Here is a 24,804-nt window from a genome sequence, read left to right on the forward strand (position 1 = left end):
AATGAGATTATTACTCCACTCATTCTCGCCAACCCCGGCCGTTCACCAGATATCACACTGTATTTCCTCTTATCTGATACGGATAGTCAGATAACAGAGAAGGTCGCGAGGTACATCGAGAGAGCTATGAAATTGAGGGCCACCATCTGAGTGACAGACTTGTTCATCTGACGGACCTCCTTTTGCTTGTTCTTTTCTCCCTTTTATCCTTATTTCTATTTTTAATTCTTGTATAGCTGTGGCCTGTTGGCTTTGCTAATAAAGTTTTGATTTGAAAAAACGTTCGGGGTAGCTTGCCTTCCTTCATCTCTTGCTTTTTTGTTGATCTATCTAGATTTGGTAACACCACTCCATTAAAGTCCCCCATCAATATCATTTTTTGGTCCATCCACTCTAGTAATTTATTATCTAATTCGGAGAAGAAAGCCGATTTTTTATCATTGGGCGCATATATTCCAATGACAATTATTTTTACTCCTTGAAGCGTAATCTGTACTACTATCATTCTCCCTTGTTCATCTTTATACAGTAATTTTGGGTCAAATTTTTCTTTTATGTATAGTACCACTCCTCTTTTCTTAACCTTATCTGATACCACAAAATCCAACCCTAATCTCTTATTACTCAAAATTCTTTTGTGTTTTCTTGTTACATGAGTCTCTTGTAAGCAGATTAGGTCAAGGTTCTTTTTTAATAATATATGAACAATCTGATTCCTTTTATTTTTATTGTTAAGCCCATTCACGTTCCAAGACAGAGTTTTTAAAGCCATAAATTATATACAATTAGTGAGTTATCAAGTCTGGGTTAAGTCTACTGTTCTTTGTCGTCTGTCTCTTCCTCTTCCCTTTCTTCTCCTGAATTTGTCTCCCTCTTTGTGCAAAATACCTTTTCTTTCATAGGCCTGAATCCTGTTTTGCTGCCTTCGCTGAGTTTCTGTGGCTTCTCTATTTGTTTCTCTGTCTAGAACTTTAAAATCTGCCTATTTGTACCTCTGTGTATTACTCTAAAAAGAGAATTAATAAAACATTTTAAAGGCAGATAAAAGCCAAAGACTATAGAAATAGCCAGCAGCAAGTTGGAGGGGGAGGGGAGGAATACTTTAAAACAATAATCACAAAAGGCAAGCAGATGCCATTAAAACCCAAAGGACACTTTGGGTGGCACCTGAAAGACAGAATTGAAGACATCAGAATATGATGGGTGGGAATTCCACAGTCTAGATACTGAGGCCTGCTTGCAGGCTTCCCATGGGATGGGCTTTTCCATGGGCACCCAGTTAGCTAGACCCACCAGGGCTGTTCTTAAATTCTTATGAGAAGGTTGCATTCCTGATAGCCACCTGCCTAACTTCAGAAGGTAGGGGAGGCACCAATGAAGATCTCACTTGACAGGCAGGTTCATATGGCAAAATGTGGCACTTCAGATATGTGACCACAGTAAAGTTACCAGATTTTTTCCAATGAATCCAGGGACACTTTTCAACTTCAGTGGATTTTGTATGGGTGCTGATGTGTAAATCCAGGGACTGTCCCTGGGAAATGGGGATGTTTGGAACCTTAGACCACAGGCCAAAACTAGCATGTTGAAAACCAGCATCTAGTTCTATAATATGCCTAAAGGGTTTTAGTCCCAACTCACAATCTGGCTGCCATGTTTTAGGCCAGCTGTAATTTTCAGCTACTGCTTCAGGGTTGATTGATCATTACAGTAATCTAGCTTGGGACATTACTGGGGCATAGATAATGCTGCAGTTGTTGGGCCACTCCAACCATTGGGCAGAGTGACACAGCTGCTTCAAGCAGCTAGTTTGGGTATCATAGATAGGGAAGTAAATAACAATGTATTATTACTGCATTTGTACTGTCAGGTAAGGGGAGAGTCACTTATGCAATTTTCTGCCCCAGGTGACAAGCTGCCTTGACTAGCCTTTGTGGTGACCATGGGCCATTTGCTGCTCTGCCTCAGGCAGCAAAATGTGTTGTGCTAGCCATGCTTGCACGCCAGTCAAAGCTGATAGGAGGCACCACGAACAGTTGATACCACTTGACATCCAACCAAGCATCACCCCCAAACTACAAACCAGGTTCTAAAGGGGAAGAGTGAGCAAGCTGAATACCAGTTCCCTAGACAGATAAACTCTTCAAGAACAGCACCTTTTATTTTCTCTGGATTGACTTTCTAGCACTAATCTAGCCCATTCCAGACATCAATTATTACACATTGGGTCAGATAAGAAGCAGAGATAGAGCTGGGTGTCATCTGCTTACCAATCTAATACCAAGCTGGGGTCAAGGTTCTTCTGTTAATTCACAAAACCCTAAACAACTTGGGTCCAAGTACCTTAGGGACCATCTGATTGTACTCTACATCAGTCAAGGTGGTCCTCTGATAGGGCACTTCTGGTGGTTCCCCATGCCCCTGAGGTTTGGTTAGCTTTCCCTAGGAGCTGAGTCTTTAGTGTGGCAGATCCCACCCTATGGAACTCCCTCTCTGGTGATATTTGGCAGGAACCACCCCTGCCTTCTTTCAGGTGTCTTTTGAATTTGCCCCATTTTTAACCAACCAGTATCTACTGCTGTTTATTGATTTATTTATTTTTTGGTATTTATAATATCATTTGTATTTATTTTATATTTTTTATGTATTGTAAGCTGCCCTGACATATTTTATGAAAGTACAGATTATACATAGTTAAATAAATAAGAAATTAAATCACCCAGCTCCAAAACGCCTAATGACCTCCCTCTAGGACCACCATCTAGAGCCAGTGTGGTGTAGTGGTTAAGAGCAGTGGACTCGTAATCTGGGGAACTGGGTTCGCGTCTCCGCTCCTCCACATGCAGCTGTTGGGTGACCTTGGGCTAGTCACACTTCTCTGAAGTCCCTCAGCCCCACTCACCTCACAGAGTGTTTGTTGTGGGGGAGGAAGGGAAAGGAGAATGTCAGCCGCTTTGAGACTCCTTAGGGTAGTGATAAAGTGGAATATCAAATCCAAGCTCTTCTTCTTCATCTAGATGTTATACAGAATGAAGACACTACAAAACCTTGTGGTACAAGCATAATCGCCAAGTTTTAGTAATAACACATACTGAAATAATGTTCTTTATCCATGACCAAAGGCTGCTAGCTGGCATACAACCCTAAATTCATTTTTATTCCATGTAGAGGAGCATTAAACAAACAATCAAACAAAAGCTTGTGTGTATGGCACATTAGCCTTTTAAAAATGGCATAGTACAAGTCTGGAGTTTTCTCAGTGAATCAAATGAATAAAGTACAGTACTAGATTCAGAAGCCTGAAGTGCATTTGGCAGGGATTTGAGAGAGGGACTTTTTGGTAGCTGTGGCCAGACTCTAGAACACCTTCCTTGGGGATGCCAGTTCAGATACTTCTGTGGTGGCTTCCATCACACAAGTACCTTCTTATTTAGACAAGCCTTTGGCCTATCAAGCTGTTTCATCTGCTCCTGCTCCTGCTCCTGTGCTTTGTTTTATTTTTATTTATTTTTTAAGCCTGGCTGTCTTATTGACCTGTTTCCTTACCTGTTTGTTTTATACACTGTTTACATTTTATAGGATTGCTTTATGTTGTATTTTACTGCGTTTGTTGTTAGCCACCTTAGCTCCATTATGTAGGATGTAAATTATTTCTGTAACAGGCATAACAATAATTAGGAGGCTTTAAAACCGTACCACTTTCTGAGGAGGAAAAAAAAGGAAAGAAAATCTGCCTCTTTTCTAATGTATCTTTTATTTCAGATAACAAGAAGGGAGGGAAGAAGAGAGGGAGGCGTGATCAGAGGGTTTGATAAGGAGATGAGGGGAAACCGGCTAACATAAAGGGTACAGAATAGACCAGAGATAGAAACTTTGGAGTGCCACAAAGCTATCTATTCCGTTAGCAGTCTGGTACTGAGCCCACTGTTGAAGACAATACATGAAGTTTGACTAGGCATTCATTGGAACTTCTGAGGAGAGCCTCTCTGGGTTCAAAATAGCCATGGTATCTGTACCCTTCAAAAAATGCAAAGTACAGATCTGTAGTCTCACAGGCTCTGTCCACAAGTTCCCATGAATGTGTGGCAGATGGGGCAATCTCAGTGAGCACAAATCCAACCCTCTTCTCCTTTAGTCCTTGTGCAGGTTCGTTTCATTTTTATTTATTTTCAGCTTTTTCAGTTTCTGAAATTTACAATTATCAAACAACCGACATTGAAAGAGAATTCCGAAGAATCTCCTCGACTTCCCTTCCTCCCCTTTGTGGGTTGTTCAGGTTCATCAATCAATCAATCAATCAATCAATCCTTTATTAGGCATAGCAAACAACACATTGTAAAACAAACACCGTATACAGATTGTGGAAAATACAAATTCGGCATAACAATTTGCATAAATAACACAGTCTGACACCACCACATCACCGACCAATCAAGAACCACTAAGTCTCTCTATAATGGCCCAGTCTTTCCACATGGACAGCACGCAAAAATTTAGCCACTATCAAAGTAATTTGATCATTCCTGTCCGAGAGCAGGTCCTGAACCGTTGGCCGCATAGAACCGAACCTGTTAGGTTGTAAGGCTTCTGAGAATTGTCTTCTGGCATAAATGCCAAAATTACAAAAGAAAATATGCTCCAACGTATCAGGTTCCTGCCTACCACATTTGCAGAGACGCTCTGCTTCTGGGAGAGCTAAATATCTTCCTCTTACCATCATCGAGGGAAACATATTAAATCTGGCTAGCATAAACAGCCTTGTGCAGGTTCATGTCAACCTTTCCTACACTGAATGAGCAGGTTGTTTGCTCTGCAAGGCTTCCAAACATACACCATCTTTGTACTGTTCAGACATGATGGTTGGGATCCAGAATGCAACTTATGCTCATGGAAACTCTGTGAACTCCAGCTGGAGGAAGAAGGGGGGGGTGCAATTCTCACTGCTTCCTGTGCTGCTTTCCACACCATTCCAGAAGGTCCCCCAACCTGCAAGGGCAGCTTTTCAGAGGGTGCAAGGTTGGGGGGCTACAGGGTGTAAGAATGAGTGAAAATGACCTCCCCTACTCCCACAGGAATTCTGAATCCACCCCAGTCATCCCTTTTGAAATGATCTGAGTCTTTGGGGTTCGTTGGACCAATAGCGTTTAAATAACAAAGTGTTAAAAAAGTAAAAAATATTGTTTCTTCCTGCTTCAGACTAAGCTACTGATTTAACCTGGAAATTGGGGGGGGGGGCAGAATAACATGAAAATAAGTAAACATAGAGGATACATGTTTAAAAGTCTAAAAAGAGCATGTTTGCTTGAAATGGATTTATCTGCTTCTGGGAGGCAGTTAACAGCTTCTCCAGCATAAAAGAGTAACTCATTTTTCACATATCAGAACTTGCATATGAGATAAAGACATGGGTATCTCAAAACTCACACACAGCATAAGCATACATTTTAATTTCAATGAGGTTCTTACTTGTTTTTAGACTCAGAAGGTAGTTTTTTAAATAATTTTTAAAAAAATAATTTAATTTTTAAAATGATATATGTATTCTTGACCCATTAGTCGTTAATGCGTTACTGAGTTCAATACAGTGGTACCTCGGGTTACATACGCTTCAGGTTACAGACTCCGCTAACCCAGAAATAGTACCTCGGGTTAAGAACTTTGCTTCAGGATGAGAACAGAAATTGTGGTCCGGCGGCGCGGCAGGTAGTGTGGTGTGGTGGTTAAGAGCGGTAGTCTCGTAATCTGGGGAACCGGGTTCGCGTCTCCGCTCCTCCACATGCAGCTGCTGGGTGACCTTGGGCCAGTCACACTTCTCTGAAGTCTCTCAGCCCCACTCACCCCACAGAGTGTTTGTTGTGGGGGAGGAAGGGAAAGGAGAATGTTAGCCGCTTTGAGACTCCTGAAGGGGAGTGAAAGGCGGGATATCAAATCCAAACTCTTCTTCTTCTTCTTCTTCAGCTGGAGGCCCCATTAGCTAAAGTGGTGCTTCAGGTTAAGAACAGTTTCAGGTTAAGAATGGATCTCCAGAACGAATTAAGTAAGAATTTAGGGTGTGCTGGCTGTGAGGAGGAGGGAATGCTCCCAGGAGTTATATGAAGACAAGTTGCTCATAAAGTATGGAAATATTCCTTCCTTAGACGTAAGGCAACATCTACTTGGAGTTGATTAATAAAAATGTGGCTCGCATTTTCATACCAGGGTACTGTTGGATATGAAAAATGGCATGCACCGTCTAGCAGGCACCAAAAATTTCAGGTTTGTTCTAAGAACACATAACACAACATGAATGCTGCCTGGAATATTTATCTGTGATTCCTGCATCGTAGGGGGTTGAACTAGATGGCCCTCTTGCGATACCTTCCAACTCCACAATTCTGTGAATCTGTTTTGCCTCAAGTGGCAAAATGTATTGGGCTGGCCCTGCAGTCCAGAATACTCTGAAGCAGCATTGGTGAATTAGTGATTCCAGGATACAGCGGTTCTCAACCTGTGGGTCCCCAGATGTTGTTGGACTACAACTACCATCATCCCTGAGCTCTGGCATTGCTAGCTAGGGGTGATGGGAGTTGTAGTTCAACAACATCTGGGGACTCAAGGTTGAGAAAGGCTGCAGGATAAGGTTGCCAGATTCAACCTGGGACAGGTCTCCTAAAACTTTCAAAGAGGAGAGTGCTCAGCAGCTATGGCTTTTCCAACTGAATTCTGTTCAGAGCTTCTCTCTGACATTCTACTACGTTTAACGACAAAGGGGTCCTGTCCAAAATGGGGTTAGGTAGCCTCAACTCAGAATTCACGAACCACCCATACACACTGAATCATGAGATATATTATTGCTCTTGGGTAAAAAATTCCCTCCAAACACCTTTAAGGCTCTGTCAGCTTTGAAAAGCTTTGGAAACAGCAAAGTGATATGGCTGCTGCAGTGAAATAACAAAAGGGAAAAATACAACTTGAATTTATTATTATAAAAATGAGGTTATTGAACATATTACCACAGCTTAGGGCACTGTTTACTGCCCCTCAGAACTAAGGGGCTGCTCGTTCATTCAGAATAATGTACTCCTTCTTGAGGATAACGCATTTCATAGCCTGGCAAAAAACAATGGTTCAAATCTGATTTGTGGTACTCCGGGTTAGCAAACTTTTGCCTTCCCTGTAATTTTTCTCCAGTGGATTGTATAATAGTGAAAACACAGATGCGCTTTGCCAAGCCTTTAGAGCTCGCAGCGCCTAAACTGTACACCATATTGAATAAACACCTGGGGCATTCATTTAAAACCTTAATTCAGGCTGTTCACCTGCACTGCCAAATGAAACAGAAGCTTCTCTCAGGCTGTGTGGCATTCATTTAAGCAGAGCTCCATCTGCAGGATTTCAAGGGCTGCAAATGAAAGGGAGGATAAGGAATGAAACTTCTTCGGAGCTTGCACGCATTACCTATGATTTCTAATTAACTAAGGTTTCGTGAGCAACACTGACCTAAATTGCTTTCTTACGGGCTGGGCTGTTTTTTGTTTAAATGAGCTGCTGTTGTTTTCCTGGACTTTCCAAGCTGCTTCTGCTGACTCCCTCAGCCTCCTCCTCCTCCTCCTCCTCCTTCTTCTTCTTCTTCTTCTTCTTCTTTTTTTTTTTTTGAGTGGTAATGGCCTCATTGAGCCAATAATTGAAGGATCCTTTACCTTTTCCCTCCATCTAGCAGCCCCCCTCCCCTCCCCACTTCTTATTCCCCTCTCATTGTTCTCCGAGCATTGCCACTAAGCAGATGGCCGGAGATTTTTGCATCCTTTCAAAGGGGTTCGTGTTTTTCCCATCTCATCAAGCATGTCTCAGTCATGTCTGGGTAAATATCTTAAGGCTTCTCATCAGTCCCCCTTCTGGTAGATCTTGAAAGGCCTGAGCAATTTTTAATAAAGGAACTTGGAAAGTAAGACTTAGAAAGTTAGACACTGCATACGCTTTCGCAGCAGAAGCAACTTTCCTTCCATTCATAGTATTTACAAAGCTTCGTAATATATGATAGGTGCTCAAGTTACGTCAAGGTCTACACGTTGAGTTTATAGTTCATTTGCGTAAAAATACAAGCAAACTCAGAATTATTTTGGTGCTGAAGGCCCTGTTTGGTCATCCTTCAGAAAGAGAACGCCGCAAACACAATTAACTTCTGTGGAATTTGATCATCCATGGGCTTTTCTCCCCTCTACTACCTCCTGTGTCTCTTCTCCTTTGTGTTTTATAAAACTGGTTTGGGAGCTTTATTTACAGATCACAGAATTGCGATGAAAGCTCGATTAATTAACAGGAAAAGAAATTTGCATCCTGCTTTGGATCTGACAGTGAACTCTTTTTTGTTTGATTGTTTTGCTTTCCTTACTACACAGCCATATAAGCACTTTTATTCTTAATGAATAAAAATGATCTATGTAACTGGGGGATGGGAAAGGTGCTCTGCTCCTAATAATATGCTGCAGAAGGCAACTCGCTGTGTGAAGCACAGATTTTATGTGGGATGTCAGCTACATTGCAGATGCCCTTGAGGACATTTTCCACATAACTGAATTGTGTAGTTTTCTATTTTCCACATGCAGGCAAGTGAGATAACCCAAGTGTCAGGTGGTATATATTAATACAATTAAGTACTTGCTAATTTAGCCACAGTGGAGATAAATATTTGGATATAATTAAAATCATTAGATGTAAATATAAAATCATCCTTTGGGTTATGGAACGAAAACAGCCAATAAAATGCACTGTTTAACTCAGGGACAGTAGTCTCTTCAGGAGCAAACTGCACTGGAAGCAAATTATAATGTGTTAGCCATTCTGAGTATTTTATTGGAGCACACAATGAACTTGATTTATATAACCAGACCACAGATATGGGACAAAAAGAATAAAGAGGAGCATCTTAAACATCTAAAAAGGAGTTGGTTCCTCAGGGTAATACCCTCCCATTTGATCAGATGTCCACACACTCACATATATGCAAGGTCTCTTTTCAATAAGGTGTCTATGTGTTCTACTTTATTGGTCTGTTTGACAGTGTTGTCTATTGATGTTTTAAGTCCAATTGAAAAACAAAGAGCCAGAAGATGGGAGAGCAGTCACAGTCTTCCCCACTATGATATTTTTATTTAAATTAAAGTAGTTATTGCTAAACTTCTCTGTATACCTACTAATTAGCATATGCACATTTTATGCAAATTTGTGTCCTCGTTTTTTCCTCTTTTTTCTTATGTCCTGTTTTTTAGTCGTGTGTGTGTGTGTGTGTGTGTCTGTGTCTGTGTCTAAGTGCCCGCCAGTTTTCAGACATTGCAGTAGATGTACAAAAGCAAGAATTGCAACTTTTGCAAATGGTTTTCATTCAGCACTTGTTAAAATGTCCATAGTATTCTTGCTCTTCTTACAAACCCTTTGTTTTGTCACAGCACATTTGTGCCAATGTCAATGTGGTTGCTTTAGAGTCACTGATGTGTGGGACTGTGTGATTTATTTTGATTATTTTATTGGGCTATTATATAGATAGAGAATTTGAATGCAAAATGCCACATTTTTTACATCACTGAGGAAAAATATTTCACCTTTCCAATTTTTTTCAATGGGCGCACTCTCTGAATCTGTGTAATATAACATGTTGTTATGAGTCTTGGGTTGCAAAACACCATACATTCTGGATTAAGCTATTGATTGGATTGAATTGAAGTTTGGAGTGTTAAAGCCAGGAAATATTCGTGTGTATTTAGGTTAGACCCAAGTGAACATTTGAGCCATATGCAAAGCATGCCTGAAACTTCTGGAATCTCACACTGTGGAGTTTGGGGTGGTGTGTAACAATATGATGAACCAGCCTGCTTAGAATTTGACTTGTCACAGATTTAGCTTTACTTATTTCCATCTTCATACACTTTTTTTATCTTTTCGGCACAGATGGGTTGGTGGCAAAGGATTAGAATTTGTTCTCTAGACTATTTGCCATTGATATGCTCCTGCTGAAAATTATAGCAAATTTCTGTCTTCATGGTTCCCTCTTTTGTGTTTTATTTAAAGGATCAGTTAGAAAGAGAAAAAGAGAGAGGGAGAGGGAGAGGGAGAGGGAGAGGGAGAGAGAGAGAGAGAGAGAGAGAGAGAGAGAACAGCCTTGACAATCCAGACTTTAAAAATAAAATAAAAAATGCTTCTGTTTGCTAAATTGCACCAAACTTAGCTGTCTATTGAAAATTAGTATTTGACTGTTTCTACAGTACTTTAGATATGCAATTGTTGCTATAGAAATGTAAACGTTCATAATACCACCGATCAAACAGTGAGACAGCATTGTTTGGCGGTGGTTTCTGCCTCTTTCCACGTTTCCATCCCAGGGGTGATGAAAATCACAGCCCTCCTTTATGGTGCTTTTTGGTTTCCATGCAGATACATAACTGCTCATTGCCCAGGGTTGCAACCAAATTGTATAAAAAGAGTGGTGATGATGATGATGATGATAACAATAATAATAATAAATTAAAGTCCTTTTTCACAGCTATGTTTTGTGGCTTTTACCCTAGGAGAAATTAGTTTTACCCTGAAGTAGTTTCCATCTGTCTTATACAACGCAAGGAGCATGTTGCAGTTGGCCCCAATAGATTTTTGTTTGCTTCTGGCAAATTATCTCTAGTCTCTGCATAGAGTAAAGGCTTGTCATTAACTCACTTGACAGTTAACTCAGTAAGGGGATAAAAAGTAATGTTTGCAACCTGCCTGGAGTAACATGGGGGCAAATAGCAGGTACCACAAAATGAAATGAGCCCCATACAGAACAAACAGACATTTGCAGTTGAAATACCTTGGTCCATTTCCTGACACACACAATGTAATAACCTTTTTATAGGGACACTTGGAGGGTTTGTCATTGCACCCATGGTGTTTTGACTATATTCAATTTTGGCTTTATGCGCTATCCCTGGAACATAACCCCCACCCCACATAAGTTGTGGGTCTACTGTACTGATTTTAACTATCGTTTCCTAATAAATATGTTCCAGCGGTATGTAAGGAAGACTTAATTGACAGGAGGAATCCTTGAGAAAGTTTAAAATAATAGCACACATGCTCAAAAGGATCAGAAAAATTATTTCTGTGTGCCCAAACACCTTACTATTTCTATGCAAAGGGGCTTTACATTGTTTGTTTGTGTGCTTAGTTGCGCGTGGCTCACCATCAGTGCATGCCACATTATGGAGTCACAACAAGGAAGCTTACAACTCAAAATCGAAACACAACCCAAAAACCTTTATATGAGTGCTCCTGTTACAGAGAGCCCAGAAGCCCCTGTGCTTATTACCAGCCTCAGAAAGACAGATTTGAAGGAAGAAGAATATTCCTTAGACCTGATATGAAAATCATTTTTGTATTGTGCTCTGGAGGGATGGCCTTTGCTAGCAAACTGCGCTACATCATCAGAAAACTTCTGCACATGATCAAAGAAGCAGAGCTCTGAGGATTGTGCTTTGATTATGAACGGCACAAAGTGATCTTACATGAACTCACTCGGGGGAATGTAATACTGTGTACAGGAGGAGATCTATATCACCTGAAGTCTTTATCATTTCTTTACGTTATCTGTGAAATTCTTTCATGTTTTGACTGGGGAAGGAGACTCATTAGTCACAGGCAGAAAGCATTAGGTTAACCAGCAATAACGTGAACTCAACCCTATCTGTTTACTCAAACTGAAAGCTCTTCCAGTGAGGAAGATCCCACCCCGCAAGAATATTAGGTGAAATTATTCATTTACTTTTCAGTCATCCATATTTTTCATTGTCCTGTAAAGAGTTGACATTGCTGCCTTGAATAGATTTGTGGATGCAGAAGCTATTGAGCTAATGGAGTAATCTCAGCACTTTATTGGAAAGAGCCCTGTGAAAATATCAGCAGTCAAATTTAATGGTTTATCTAAGCCCTTCGAGATTTCCGGTGTGTGAACTTCTGGCCTCTCATCCCTCCATTTCCTACAATCCTTATGTAGCACACTCTTAAGCATTAACAATAATGCTTGTAATAGGATTGCCCAAAAAGGAAACCCACCCATATCTTTATGGCTTGTTTCTAAATTCCAAAAAGAAGACACACCCACTCTTTAGGGAGAAGGGTGTGGTAGTGGGTGCTGGGGTGTAGAGTGACAATAGGCTATTGAAAGCTGCTTTATACCAGGTGTGACTTTTGCCTACTGTTTTATATTCTGACCAGCTACAGCTGTTTATGGTCTCAGACAATTGTCTTTGTTATCCTTGTTTGCCTGGAGATGCTCTGGGTTGAACATGGGGCCTTTTGCATGCAAAGCATGTGTTCTGCAACTGAGCTATGGTCCCTCTTCATATTTGATTTGTGCCAGTTATGACTTGCCTACAAGGAGCATTGCATGTGTTGGGACAGAGCCAAACCTCCAACATTGCCATCACTGCCGATGCGGCAGGAATCGGACATGGCAGCAGTGAAGTCTGAGCTGCATTGGTGCATCGGTGGGACCGCTGCCACCAATCGAGTGCTCGAGCCAGTGTGCCTGCATGACCCAAACCTTGCCATCACCATGCCCTAGCCCAGTCCTTCCCAAGAAAGCAGCCCTAGCTGCTATCAGGACAGTTCCATAGCTTCGCCCATGGAACACATGACACTACTGCTGCTTACCAAAATACAGATGATTCAGCTATGGTATCAGATACAACATTTATGACAGAGTACAAGCCTCCTTTGCCAAATCACAAGCACAATGACATTATTAGATTTAACCTACATTCATGCCACATGGATAAAGGTAAAGGTAAAGGGAGCCCTAACCATTAGGTCCAGTCGTGGCCGACTCTGGAGTTGCGGTCCTCATCTCGCTTTATTGGCCGAGGGAGCTTCCGGGTCATGTGGCCAGCATGACTAAGCTGCTTCTGGTGAACCAGAGCAGCACACAGAAATGCCGTTTACCTTCCTGCCAAAGCAGTACCTATTTATCTACTTGCACTTTGACGTGCTTTCAAACTGCTAGGTTGGCAGGAGCAGGGACCGAGCAACGGAAGCTCACCCTGTTGCGGGGATTCAAACCGCCAACCTTCTGATCAGCAAGTCCTAGGCTCTGTGGTTTAACCCACAGCACCACCCGCATCCCTTATGCCACATGGTTAAGAGTGGCTAAATTAGCTTAAGTTCTTAAATTCTTTCTATGCTATTAGTTTTGTTTTGTTTTGTTTTTGAACAATGCAACTTTATGAAATTTTATGTAGCTCACACTAAATTCAGTGGGACCTGTACAGGAAAAAAAACTTAGGAAACTTGGAACTCTCAGAGTTGTGTTGTTGTTTTTAACAGTGCCGTAGACTTGCACCCTCAGCTGGTTACTATATTAAAAAACAGTGGCAATAATGCGCCACTACTCTAAATATACATTGCTATTTCCTTTGAGCCCTCTAGACATTTAGAGGTGTATACAAATCCAATATCCAGTTACCAGTAGCATACAGAGCAGTAAAGCTTAAGTAGGCACAGAGGGTTTAAATACAGAGGAAGATTATTGCAATAGATAAAAAATGGGTTTATTGTTAAGAAGTCAGACCAATTTATCGGGATTAACTTTCAGTTTGTTCCCTCATATGTAGACCCTCACTGATCCCAGAGAACAGTTCAGGGTTTCAACTCCCTTCCTGGAATCTCATGAAAATGGGAAAGAGAGCTGCCTGTCTGGAACATATGGACAATCCCTCTGTCCAAATCTCCTGTCGAATTCACCTATCAGTTCATGCAGCTGTTGAAAAACATGAGTGACATTAGCAACAGTCCCATAATGCCAAAATGACAACAACAACAACAACAACAACAACAACAACAATTTATTTATACCCCACCCATCTGGCTGGGTTTTCCCAGCCACTCTGGGTGGCTTCCAACAAAAGACTAAAATACAATAGTCCTTCAGATATTAAAAACTTCCCTAAACAGGGCTGCCTTCAGATGTCTTCTAAAAGTCCAATAGTTGTTTAATTCTTTGACATCTGATGGGAGGGTGTTCCACAGGGTGGGCACCACTACCGAGAAGGCCCTCTGCCTGGTTCCCTGTAACTTGGCTTCTGGCAGGTAGAGACGCTCCTTCAGGTATACTGGACCAAGGCCTTTTAGGGCTTTCAAGGTCAGCACCAACACTTGGAATTGTGCTTGGAAACATACTGGGAGCCAATGTAGGTCTTTCAAGACCGGTGTTATGTGGTCTCAATAGCTGCTCCCAGTCAGCAGTCTAGCTGCCACATTCCAGGTTAGTTGTAGTTTCCGGGTCACCTTCAAAGGTAGCCCCACATAGAGCGCATTGCAGTAGTCCAAGCGGGAGATAATCAGACCATGCACCACTCTGGTGAGACAGTCTGCGGGCAGGTAGGGTCTCAGCCGGCGTACCAGATGGAGCTGGTAGACAGCTGCCCTGGACACAGAATTGACCTGTGCCTCCATGGACAGCTGTGAGTCCAAAATGACTCCCAGGCTGCGCACCTGGTCCTTCAGGGGCACAGTTACCCCATTCAGGACCAGGCAGTCCTCCACACCTGCCCACCTCCTGTCCCCCCAAAACAGTATTTCTGTCTTGTCAGGATTCATCCTCAATCTGTTAGCCACCATCCATCCTCCAACCATGTTCTGAAACAGTCCTAAACATGTTTACTCAAAATTAAGTTCCACTGAGTTCAATGGATTTTACTAATAATTGTCCTCAGGATTGTACCCTAGCATGGTATAATGAAGGTAGTTAAACATGGAATGTGATCCAAAAACAGCCATTTGATTCTAGCCACTGACATCACTTTGAATCCTTTGTGGCTGAATCCTTCATAGCCCTTCACGCTTTTTTTTTTCTTTTACTATATCTTGGGGGAAGGTCTGCCAAGGCCTTGACCCACTTTGCATTCTTGTGGAAGGCTGTGAAATAAAAAGAAGCTAAGACAACAGTGGAAAGCCTGTTGGTCATGACAGTCTTGCCCCCTGCCTTTGGCCACAGAAAACAACAATGAAATGTTAAAGGAACATTGCGGACTTTGCTATACCAATCCTCAATTAAAATTTGGCTGTGGAAGGAGATACCTATTTACCCCTGATATTCTGGCAAAAAAAGTTGTGGCTTCTGGTAATGTTCCAAAACAGCTTCTTTCTCTGTTCCTAGGGCTTGTAAGGAAATGAAAATTACGACCATACTGCTTGTTTGAATTATGAAAAGTGGTCTATATACAATGCCTTCCTTCTTTCAAACTTTATGTAGCTTGAGGTCTCTTAATATGCCTTAAAAGTAAATTTTATGCCCATGTAATGGGATAAAGGGCTTCAATTTCTGCCAGCTACTGAAGTTATTCATGTAGTTCAAATTTTGAAAGCTCGTCCCTTTGATCAGCCAGGTCAAACTCTTCTAACAACTTATGGCAAAAATTGTTACAGAAGGAATAATAGCTTATTCGCATGACATGCCCCAGGGAATGATTCCTTGTGATGCTTTTAATAGCATATAGTAACCTTGGCAGAGATTCCAGAAGTTGGCCGTGAGTGACAGCAATCCCAGCACAAGGACTTATTGATGAGTGACTGCCTTGTGCTTACCCTCTTGAAACGTGCTATCAATCCACTAGTACAGAATCCAACCATTTGGATGGCCTTGTCCAACACAAACAGCCATATTGCTTCTTTACACCCACATTGAGCACTGACAGTACAGTGGCAACAGACAACACCAAGTGATGAGCGGTAGCAAGACGGCTCCACCATAAATCTGGAAGGGAAGTACCAACAGTCCTGTGTTGGTGCTGAGGCCTGTGTGACAACTTTCACCTTTCACCAGGAGAAAGGCCATAGCTCAAAGGCAAAGCTTTTTTCCATACAGAAAAGAGTCTGTCTCCAGGTAGGGCTGGAATAGATTCTGTCTGCAACCCTGGAGAAAGACCTGCTGCCAGTCAATGTACACAATGGTAGCTCACCTGACTCCCCCATCACCTGCTAGTTGCCAGGAGTTAGAGGGCGAAGGGGCTTGAATAACTCAGAGAAGCTATGAGCTATGCTGTGCAGGGCCACCCAAGATGGACAGGTCATAGTGGAGAGCTTTGACCAAACGTGATACACCTGGAGCAGGAACCGGCAAGCCACTCCAGTATCCCTGCCAAGAAAACTCCATGGGCAAAGACAACAGGCATAGAAAAGTTATGACGCTGGAGAGCTGGACCATAAAGAAGGCTGATCGCCAAAGAATTGATGCTTTTGAATTATGGTGCTGGAGGAGACTCTTGAGAGTCCCATGGACTGCAAGAAGATCAAACCTATCCATTCTGAAGGAAATCAGCCCTGAGTGCTTTCTGGAAGGACAGATCGTGAAGCTGAGGCTCCAATACTTTGGCCACCTCATGAGAAGAGAAGACTCCCTGGAAAAGACCCTGATGTTGGGAAAGATGGAGGGCACAAGGAGAAGGGGATGACAGAGGATGAGATGGTTGGATGGTGTTCTCAAGCTACTAGGCATGAGTTTGACCAAACTGCGGGAGGCAGTGGAAGACAGGATTGCCTGGCGTGCTCTGGTCCATGGGGTCATGAAGAGTCAGACACGACTAAACAACAACAACAACAGACGGTAAAGATAGAGGTGGAGGTGAGGTCAGCATGGTGCAAATGCATCAGCGGAGCCAATCTGGTGCTCCTGCTGGTGCATTTGTGGTACACCAATTTTGCCACCTTGCCACCACTTCCTGTGTACCTCCCAATAAGCAACAGATGGTAGATCAGATGAGCCACCCCACCCCACTGACCACAACTGGCAAACAGTACTGATCTAGCTGGGTCAATGGTCTGATTCATTATAAGGCAGCTTCCTATGTACCTGATATAATAAATATTTCCTTCTTTCCTGAGTTTGCTGAAATCCATGTTTCCAGGCAGATCAGCTGCTACTGAGTCTGCCTGGAGAAGCCAGTAAATCTAAATCTGAGCACTGCCAGCCAATACAACTAACTGCTCTGGCAAATTTAAAACATAAAATGACACTACGTACCTGCTGGTATTGTTAGCGTGAAAATGCCCTCTCTTGTTACAGTGAGCAGGAGGCACTGTATTTTGGACTCCACAATTCACAGTGGGGGCATCTCAGGCCCTTGCTTATCTTAGGGAACATCTCTGGGAACATTTCCATTTCCTGAGATCTTTGTGGGGAAGGCTTTATTCCACGTCCTGTCTTTGGCTGATGTAAGGATTGAGTGCAGGGCTATGCTATGTCTGTGGTGGCACTCATGCCCTAGAATGGTTTGCCCACTTCTTTTTGGGCTTTTCTCCATCAGTTTCGAACTTGACTGTTCCAGAATGTGTTTTTTTGCTGCCTGGTTACCCATTGAAATTAATGAACACAAATAATTCAACAGGTCTACTTTGTGTTGCACTTACACTTTTGTTTTGTTTCTTTATTTGTGGCTTTTAGATTGTTTTATGGTGATGGGAGTTGTAGTTCAGCAGCACGTGGAGAGTAACCATGTTTCCTATTCCTGATACATACACACACAGTGGTGCCCCGCAAGACGAACGCCTCGCAAGACGGAAAACCCGCTAGACGAAAGGGTTTTCCGTTTTGGAGGCGCTTCACAAAACGAATTTCCCTATGGGCTTGCTTCGCAAGACGAAAATGTCTTGCGAGTTCCTGCGGGGTTTTCCCCCTTTTTTCCCCCTTTTCCTAAGCCCTAAGCCGCTTATCAGCTGATCCGCTAAAAGCCGCTAAACCGCTAATAGCGCTAATCCGCTAAGCTGTCAATGGGCTTGCTTCGCAAGATGAAAAAACCGCTATACGAAGAGCCTCATGGAACGGATTAATTTCGTCTTGCGAGGCACCACTGTGTATATATATTTGTTGTAGGAACAGGCCAGTTATTAATAATAATTTCCATACTGCCATGTCCTTACAACATCTGACTGATGAAAGGAGGTACAGGTGTTATATGACTTCATAGCATGGTAAGTGAATGGCCCTAAACAGACATGATTCTTCCTCTGGGACATGGGACCATTTCCTTTCTAAAGACTTTTTCAATTACTTACTTCAAATTGTGCATTTCCTCCAAGAAAGTGCCTTTCCTCAACTCAAGAAAAGCAGTCTGACATTCAGATTGATGTCAGAAATAAGTAATGCTTTATTTTTATTGTATTATTTAATTTTTATTTAGTGCATCTCGTCCCTAAAATACTCCCATATACTAGCGACAAACTTCTGCGTACGTGTACTGATGCTTTCAATCCTGACTGACCAATAATAATGGCGTAAAGGGACATTTTAAAAAGCACCCCAGCAGCCTTGAGTCAACATGAATACAGTGGTACCTTGGTTGTCAAACGGTTTGGCTCCCAAAAAAATCGGCTCCCAAACACCACAAACCGCAAAGTGAATGTTCTGGTTTGTGAACCTTTTTATGGAAGCCGAATGTCTGACGTAGTTTCTGATTGAGTGCAAGAAGCTCCTGCAGCCAATCAGAAGCCATGCCTTGGTTTTCAAATGGACTCCTGGAACAGATTAAGTTCAACAACCAAGGTACTACTGTAGTTGCACCTGGGTAGTGAAAACAAAAGCTGACAAATGGGAAGGTTAGGTTTCACACAACACATATGACCTATGCTAGAGCCCATAAATGGAACAGGACGAGCAGTGTCAGATAGTTAGTATTCTTCACAGACTAATACTGATATCAGGGAAGAAATCTTACCCTGTGGTTTGTTTAGAAGTTTTACTTTTATCATCGACCACAGGAGCAGAGCAACAGTTGGACCCATGATAATACTAAGCATCGAAAGGACGCTCTAATAAAAGTTTATATGCTTCCTAACTCCCTTAAAGCAGAGGCTTGCTAAGTAGATACTACCCTATTGGGGACCAAAGAGGAAACTAGATGCGTCATACACACGTATCTGTGAAAACAAAGAAGGCAGGAGATTTCCAGAAATAGGTGGCTCCTCGCCGTATGTGTGGGAGAGTTTCTCAATGAAAGGAAGTACTGCTTCCTTTACTTATTAGTTAGGAGATTCAGGGAATGTTTAAAATATTGCTTGGAACAGAAAAGTGCGACTTTCCATTGGAATTTGGAGGAATGTCAGGACCCCCCCCCCCAAAAAAATGTTCTTCCTATTCCCCAAGGTTATAAACAGATGAGATTGTGTAGAAGTGTGAGGCCAGCGATTGCACTTTGTTGTGTTTTGCAAAACTACATCTGTTTAACAATCCATTCCTTTTATATGTTAGTAGACTATTATCTGCAGAGCTGTTTTACCTAAGAATGTGAGCTATGAGCCCAATTCATATGTCATTTTAGTCACAAATGTACCCCACATACTGAATACAATTAGATTACTATTTACAATTGTCAGAATGTGATATATGGGGATGAACGATGGTGACTAATCCAAGAATTTGGCAGCTAGACTGAGAGCAGCCACCGAGACCACATAACACCGGTCTTGAAAGACCTACATTGGCTCCCAGTACGTTTCTGAGCACAATTCCAAGTGCTCAAAGCAGCCCTGTTTATGGAAGTTTTTAATGACTGATGTTTTAATGTATTTTTAATCTTTTGTTGGAAGCCGCCCAGAGTGGCTGGGGAAACTCAGCCAGATGGGCTGGGTATAAATAAATTATTATTATCATTATTATGGCACTGTGGGTTAAACCACAGAGCCTAGGACTTGCTGATCAGAAGGTCAGCGGTTCAAATCCCCGACGGGGTGAGCTCCCATTGCTCGGTCCCTGTTCCTGTCAACCTAGCAGTTTGAAAGCACATCAAAGTGCAAGTAGATAAATAGGTACCGCTCCGGCGGGAAGGTAAACGGCGTTTCCGTGCGCTGCTCTGGTTCGCCAGAAGCGGCTTAGTCATGCTGGCCACATGACCCGGAAGCTGTACGCCGGCTCCCTCGGCCAATAAAGCGAGATGAGCGCCGCAACCCCAGAGTCGGCCACGACTGGACCTAATGGTCAGGGGTCCCTTTACCTTTTACTACTACAATGACTAGTCATACATCGACTCATAGAATTGTAGAGTTGGAAGGGATCATGAGGACCACGAGTTTTGCAGGGTTCCCAAATGCATGGTGCCTCTGCATATGAGTGGCAGGTCATATGTTTGGGTTTCACTTCAGACAAAAGTAGGCAAATGCAAGTTGCTGGAGGAAGGAGATATGATGTGCATTGGGGAGGATGGAAGCAAGCTAAAAGAATAGCCCTGCTTCCAAGTAAGCATGGCAGCACACTATATGAAACTAACACAGGAATGAGTTATAGACATGCAGTGATGCTAGGGAACTATGTCACAAGTTGGGCTGGTTGAGATGTCACAATGTTTTGTGTTGTGTGAATGATCCTTAGTGAACCTTGAGCTCAGATACTCGTTCTGTAGTCTGCGTTCTGCTTTTTTAATAAACCACAGCTTGTCGTTTCATCAGAACCTAACAAACTGTGGCTAAACTATGGTCAGTAATGCAGTGGTGACGCCGTCACTGCACTTGCCTTAAGAACCAGATAAGGCCAACCACAAATGATCCCCCTGATCTGATTCTCCCTTTCTTGGGCACACAGACCCCCCTCCCAATACTTTGTGCCTCTTCCATTCATAGTGACAGAATATAGAGAGGATCATAATAGCTACGTCTAAAATATATTTGGTTTTATTTGGCTGCAGTGCATAAATGTGTTTGCTTCCCTTCGGTGGAATCAGTTAATATAAAGCAGAATTAATAAAAGCTTGGTTGAGACAGAAATGAGATCTCATATAAATAAGTAGAGATTATTTCCGTTTTAAATGAATTTAAATGAATTGTTGTAAGTAGTAGCAAGGAGAGGGATATGAGAAACGACCATTGCCAAGTTCTTTTTATTCAGCACTATTAATCCCTGCTTTTTCGGCATTAAAATGTTATATCCAGCAAGGGCTACATGAACCTTGCACAGTTAGAAGCTTAAAACAGAGTGATGACACTGTACCTGACTAGTCATTATGGATTGAATTAGCCTTTTATAGAAATGGGGTCTCAAAATTGTCTCCGGTAATACAAACTTTAAATAGGAAGGAGTTTATATAATGGTTCCTGAGGGTTACCTTGTGATTATCTGAAGGTGGGATTTTCCACTCCTCATGCTGCCTTCTGCCTTCCAATATTTTAACAAAATTCAGTACACCCGAAAGGTCACCTAGTTATTTATAGCCTAGCTTAAGCCTACCACGCTCTCTGGAAACATATTACTTCTCCCAACATCAGATTTACAGATTTGGGCTGCAAAACTATACCCAGCTGAATATACTCCAGAAAGCACTCTATAATTTTCCAATTGCCATCCTAAGACTGCACTGGCGAGCCATAGCAGTAACCGTGACTGTGACGAAGAGAGATTTTCACTGTGTGGGTGCGTGTCCTCTGCGGCTGTCTCCAATAGGACTAGTAAAGGCTTAATTGGAAGACAATCAGGCATTTGTTGAGAAATGAGTTGAAAAGACGTGCTTTGCACCAACCCTCCAAATTTGCAACTGTCCACAGTAAACTGACCATTCTGCTTGACTATCATTGAGCTCCTGTTCTACAGCATACTATATTGATTGAAATGAGATGAAGGATGGCACTTTGTGTTGAATGGGGTAACTGTGCCCCTGAAGGACCAGGGACACAGCCTGGGAATCATTTTGGACTCACAGCTGTCCATGGAGGCACAGATCAATTCTGTGTCCAGGGCAGCTGTCTACCAGCTCCATCTGGTACACCAGCTGAGACCCTACCTGTTTGCGCACTGTTTTGCCAGAGTGCTGCATGCTCTGATTACCTCCCGCTTGGACTACTACAATGTGCTCTACGTGGGGCTACCTTTGAAGGTGACCCAGAAACAACAACTAATCCGGAATGTGGCAGCTAGACTGGTGACTGGGAGTGGCCACCAAAACCACATAACACTGATCCTGAAAGACCTACATTGACTCCCAGTACGTTTCCAAGCACAATTCAAAGTGTTGGTGCTGACCTTTAAAGCCCTAAACGGCCTCGGCCCAGTATACCTGAAGGAGTGTCTCCACCCCCATTGTTCAGCCCGGGCACTGAGGTCCAGCTCTGAAGGCCTTCTGGTGGTTCCTCACAGCGAGAAGTGAGGTTACAAGGAACCAGGCAGAGGGCCTTCTCAGTAGTGGCGCCCGCCCTGTGGAATGCCCTCCCATCAGATGTCTAGGAAATAAAAAACTATCTGACTTTTAGAAGACATCTGAATGCAGGCCTATTTAGGGAAGTTTGATGTTTTATTGTGTTTTTAATATTCTGTTGGGAGCTGCCCAGAGTAGCAACCCGTTTACACACGTTCAATATGTGAACAACTCTGAATCACATCAAGCCTAGAAGTGACCTGAAAACATCACAAAAAAGGGACATGGTGGGGTGTTTGGAATATTAGGAATAAGAATAAACCACAAGTGCAGAGAAAAAGAATTGAGTGTTGACAAGTGTTATGAAGAGAACCAATAGAAACTGAAGTGATATAGTGGGTATTCTATATTGGGAACTAGGAAAGAGCAAAGCAGCAGTCCCAGTAAACTCCGTAAACAGGGCCATTGTGGTTTTGTCCCCATTTCTGAAATCCAGAGGATTGAGAATTCTGGAGAAGAGAGGGAAAGTGGGTTTACTATTTGAACTAACTGTGATTGGCTTCCATGTACTTCAGCACTGTGCCTAAATAGCGTCCTCCTTTCAGATAAGAAGCTATCCATTCACCTGCAAGCCTAACATCCATCATTGTAGAGAATGCTAAAACCAGATATCCTAATAGATGTATCCAGCACCATGAGAGTTAAAGTACTATTTAAATATTAAAGAACTGCTTTGTGAATGCCTCTATTCTTGACAAACTATGCATGGCTCCAAAAACAGCACTCAGCTGCTCCAGAGGCAGGCAAGCTTATGTCATAGCAAGTTCAAATTCCTTTCAAAGCTGCATCCTTTCCTTTTCTTTTTCATCCTACTCTCCCCAAATGCCAAGTTTTTGATCAAGGTAGAATATTCCCAATTAGCATACTGAAACTTTTTATTGGTAAGGAAGCTCCATTCAGTTGCCATATGTAAATATACGCTCATTTTGTCGCTTAAAAATGTTCTTTTGCAGGCAGCCAAGCTTATGTGCAAGTGAATGCTAATAAGATAGCATTTGCTCATTGATTCGAAGGAAGGAAGGCACTAGCTTGCCCTCGGGCTCACAGTGCCTGTTAAAGTAAGGCTGATAATGGTTATAAAGGCATTCAGTAAGAATTAGAATTGGGGCCTCTGACATTCTCATCAGCATGGGACGCATCAGTAGGAGTCAGGCTAAGCAATATCACTTTTGTTTGAACTTCTGCCTCTGAGCTGCCACGCATTTACAATGCTGCTGAAAAAACAGCAGCAAACATTGCACACGGAGGCTTGACATTAATATTAGCAGGCATTCACCGGTGACTTGACTGAAAAAATATCCTTCAATTCTGACAACCTACAATTGTGAGAGAAGCGAAACCATACTTGGCAGGAAAACAAGTCAGCATAGCTGGGGGTTAGGGCAACGTGGTGTGGTTATTCCCCGCGAGTGACAAATTACCAAGTGAGGAATAGTGGGGAAACATTCAGTGCTCTGCTTAATTAGGAGAAACAAATTCAAGATGCAGTTTTGTTTGTAATCGGAAGGGTTTGGATGCATTGGGCTGAAAAGCTAGAGTACATATATGTCTGTTGCTTTCTGTACACTGGGCAATTAAGTGGTGGGATCTGCTTTGGATTGCTTTGACTTGCAACAACAGCCCAGTGGCATCAGGCTCCTCTGTGTGGCTGCACTGACTAGAGGTTACCACCTTGTGTGGGATACAGGAGCTGCTGAGGCAATTGAAAACACATCTGTGATGCTGTTGCGTCATGCAACTGAGCCAAAAGTTGTTTCATAAACAAAGCATGTACAACAAGTGCTCCATTCTAGGACCAAGCCACATATTCTCTCCCCGACTTCCTGTTTCTTATTCTGTTAAGACTATATCACCCCCATAACAGTGATTCATCTCTACTGTATACAAATGCTATTATGCTTAGAAATACAGTGGTACCTCGGGTTAAGTACTTATTTCGTTCCGGAGGTCCATTCTTAACCTGAAACTGTTCTTAACCTGAAGCACCACTTTAGCTAATGAGGCCTCCCGCTGCCACCGCACCACCAGAGCATGATTTCTGTTCTCATCCTGAAGCAAAGTTCTTAACCTGAGGTACTATTTCTGGGTTAGCGGAGTCTGTAACCTGAAGCATGTGTAACCTGAAGCGTATGTAACCTGAGGTAACACTGTAGAACATGTGTTGGGATGCAACTCAGCTTGTACTGAAGGCTGATGTGCCTGCATGGGACAGAGGACATTTAGAAAAGAATCTCCAAGTTTCCTAAAATGTCCTTTCTCACTGAACCTGCGCTGACCTTCTCTCAGGTAGTAGTTTCTTAGGGTTGATGGCCTCATTTTCTACTTCGTGATTTTTTATTCTCACTTTGGGGAAGGAGTAATCTTCTGTGGCTCTTCCGCTGAGATGCAAGAACAAACGTGGGCCAAGGCATCTCCACCTTACTTAGAGAGAACTAGAGAGCTTTCCTATCAAGCATGTATTTCCTAAAATAAACGCAGGTTTCTCTAAACTCAGACTCTCAGGGCAAAGTGTGCTCCTCCAACAGGGATTCAGTGCTAAGTTCAACTGCTGCTGAGCATTTTAACTCCAAACACCAACAGAATATACCCATGGAGACTTGGGGAGCAGGCCCTGAACTCATATGCTCCT

General features: G+C 42.5%; 2 protein-coding genes across 8 annotated transcripts in view; one reads left to right on the forward strand and one right to left on the reverse strand.

Moving 5' to 3' along the window:
- MACROD2 (mono-ADP ribosylhydrolase 2) overlaps positions 1-24,804 on the forward strand; it is a 997,401-nt gene that overhangs the window by 945,075 nt on the left and 27,522 nt on the right. The window lies entirely within an intron of this gene.
- LOC309339323 (uncharacterized protein) overlaps positions 1-24,804 on the reverse strand; it is an 80,344-nt gene that overhangs the window by 9,500 nt on the left and 46,040 nt on the right. The window contains exon 1 of one of the 4 annotated variants that reach the window (XR_014155172.1): positions 8,977-9,055. The exons of 2 other annotated variants lie outside the window; for them this stretch is intronic. The gene's annotated coding sequence lies outside the window, so the exon portion shown is untranslated. Of the gene's footprint in view, positions 1-7,298; positions 7,382-8,976; positions 9,056-24,804 lie in introns of those variants that run through there. One more of the 4 variants, XM_081857539.1, reaches the window with a different exon arrangement.

Source organism: Podarcis erhardii (genome assembly GCF_964252035.2).
Source record: "Podarcis erhardii genome assembly, chromosome: 3".
NCBI lineage: Eukaryota > Metazoa > Chordata > Lepidosauria > Squamata > Lacertidae > Podarcis > Podarcis erhardii.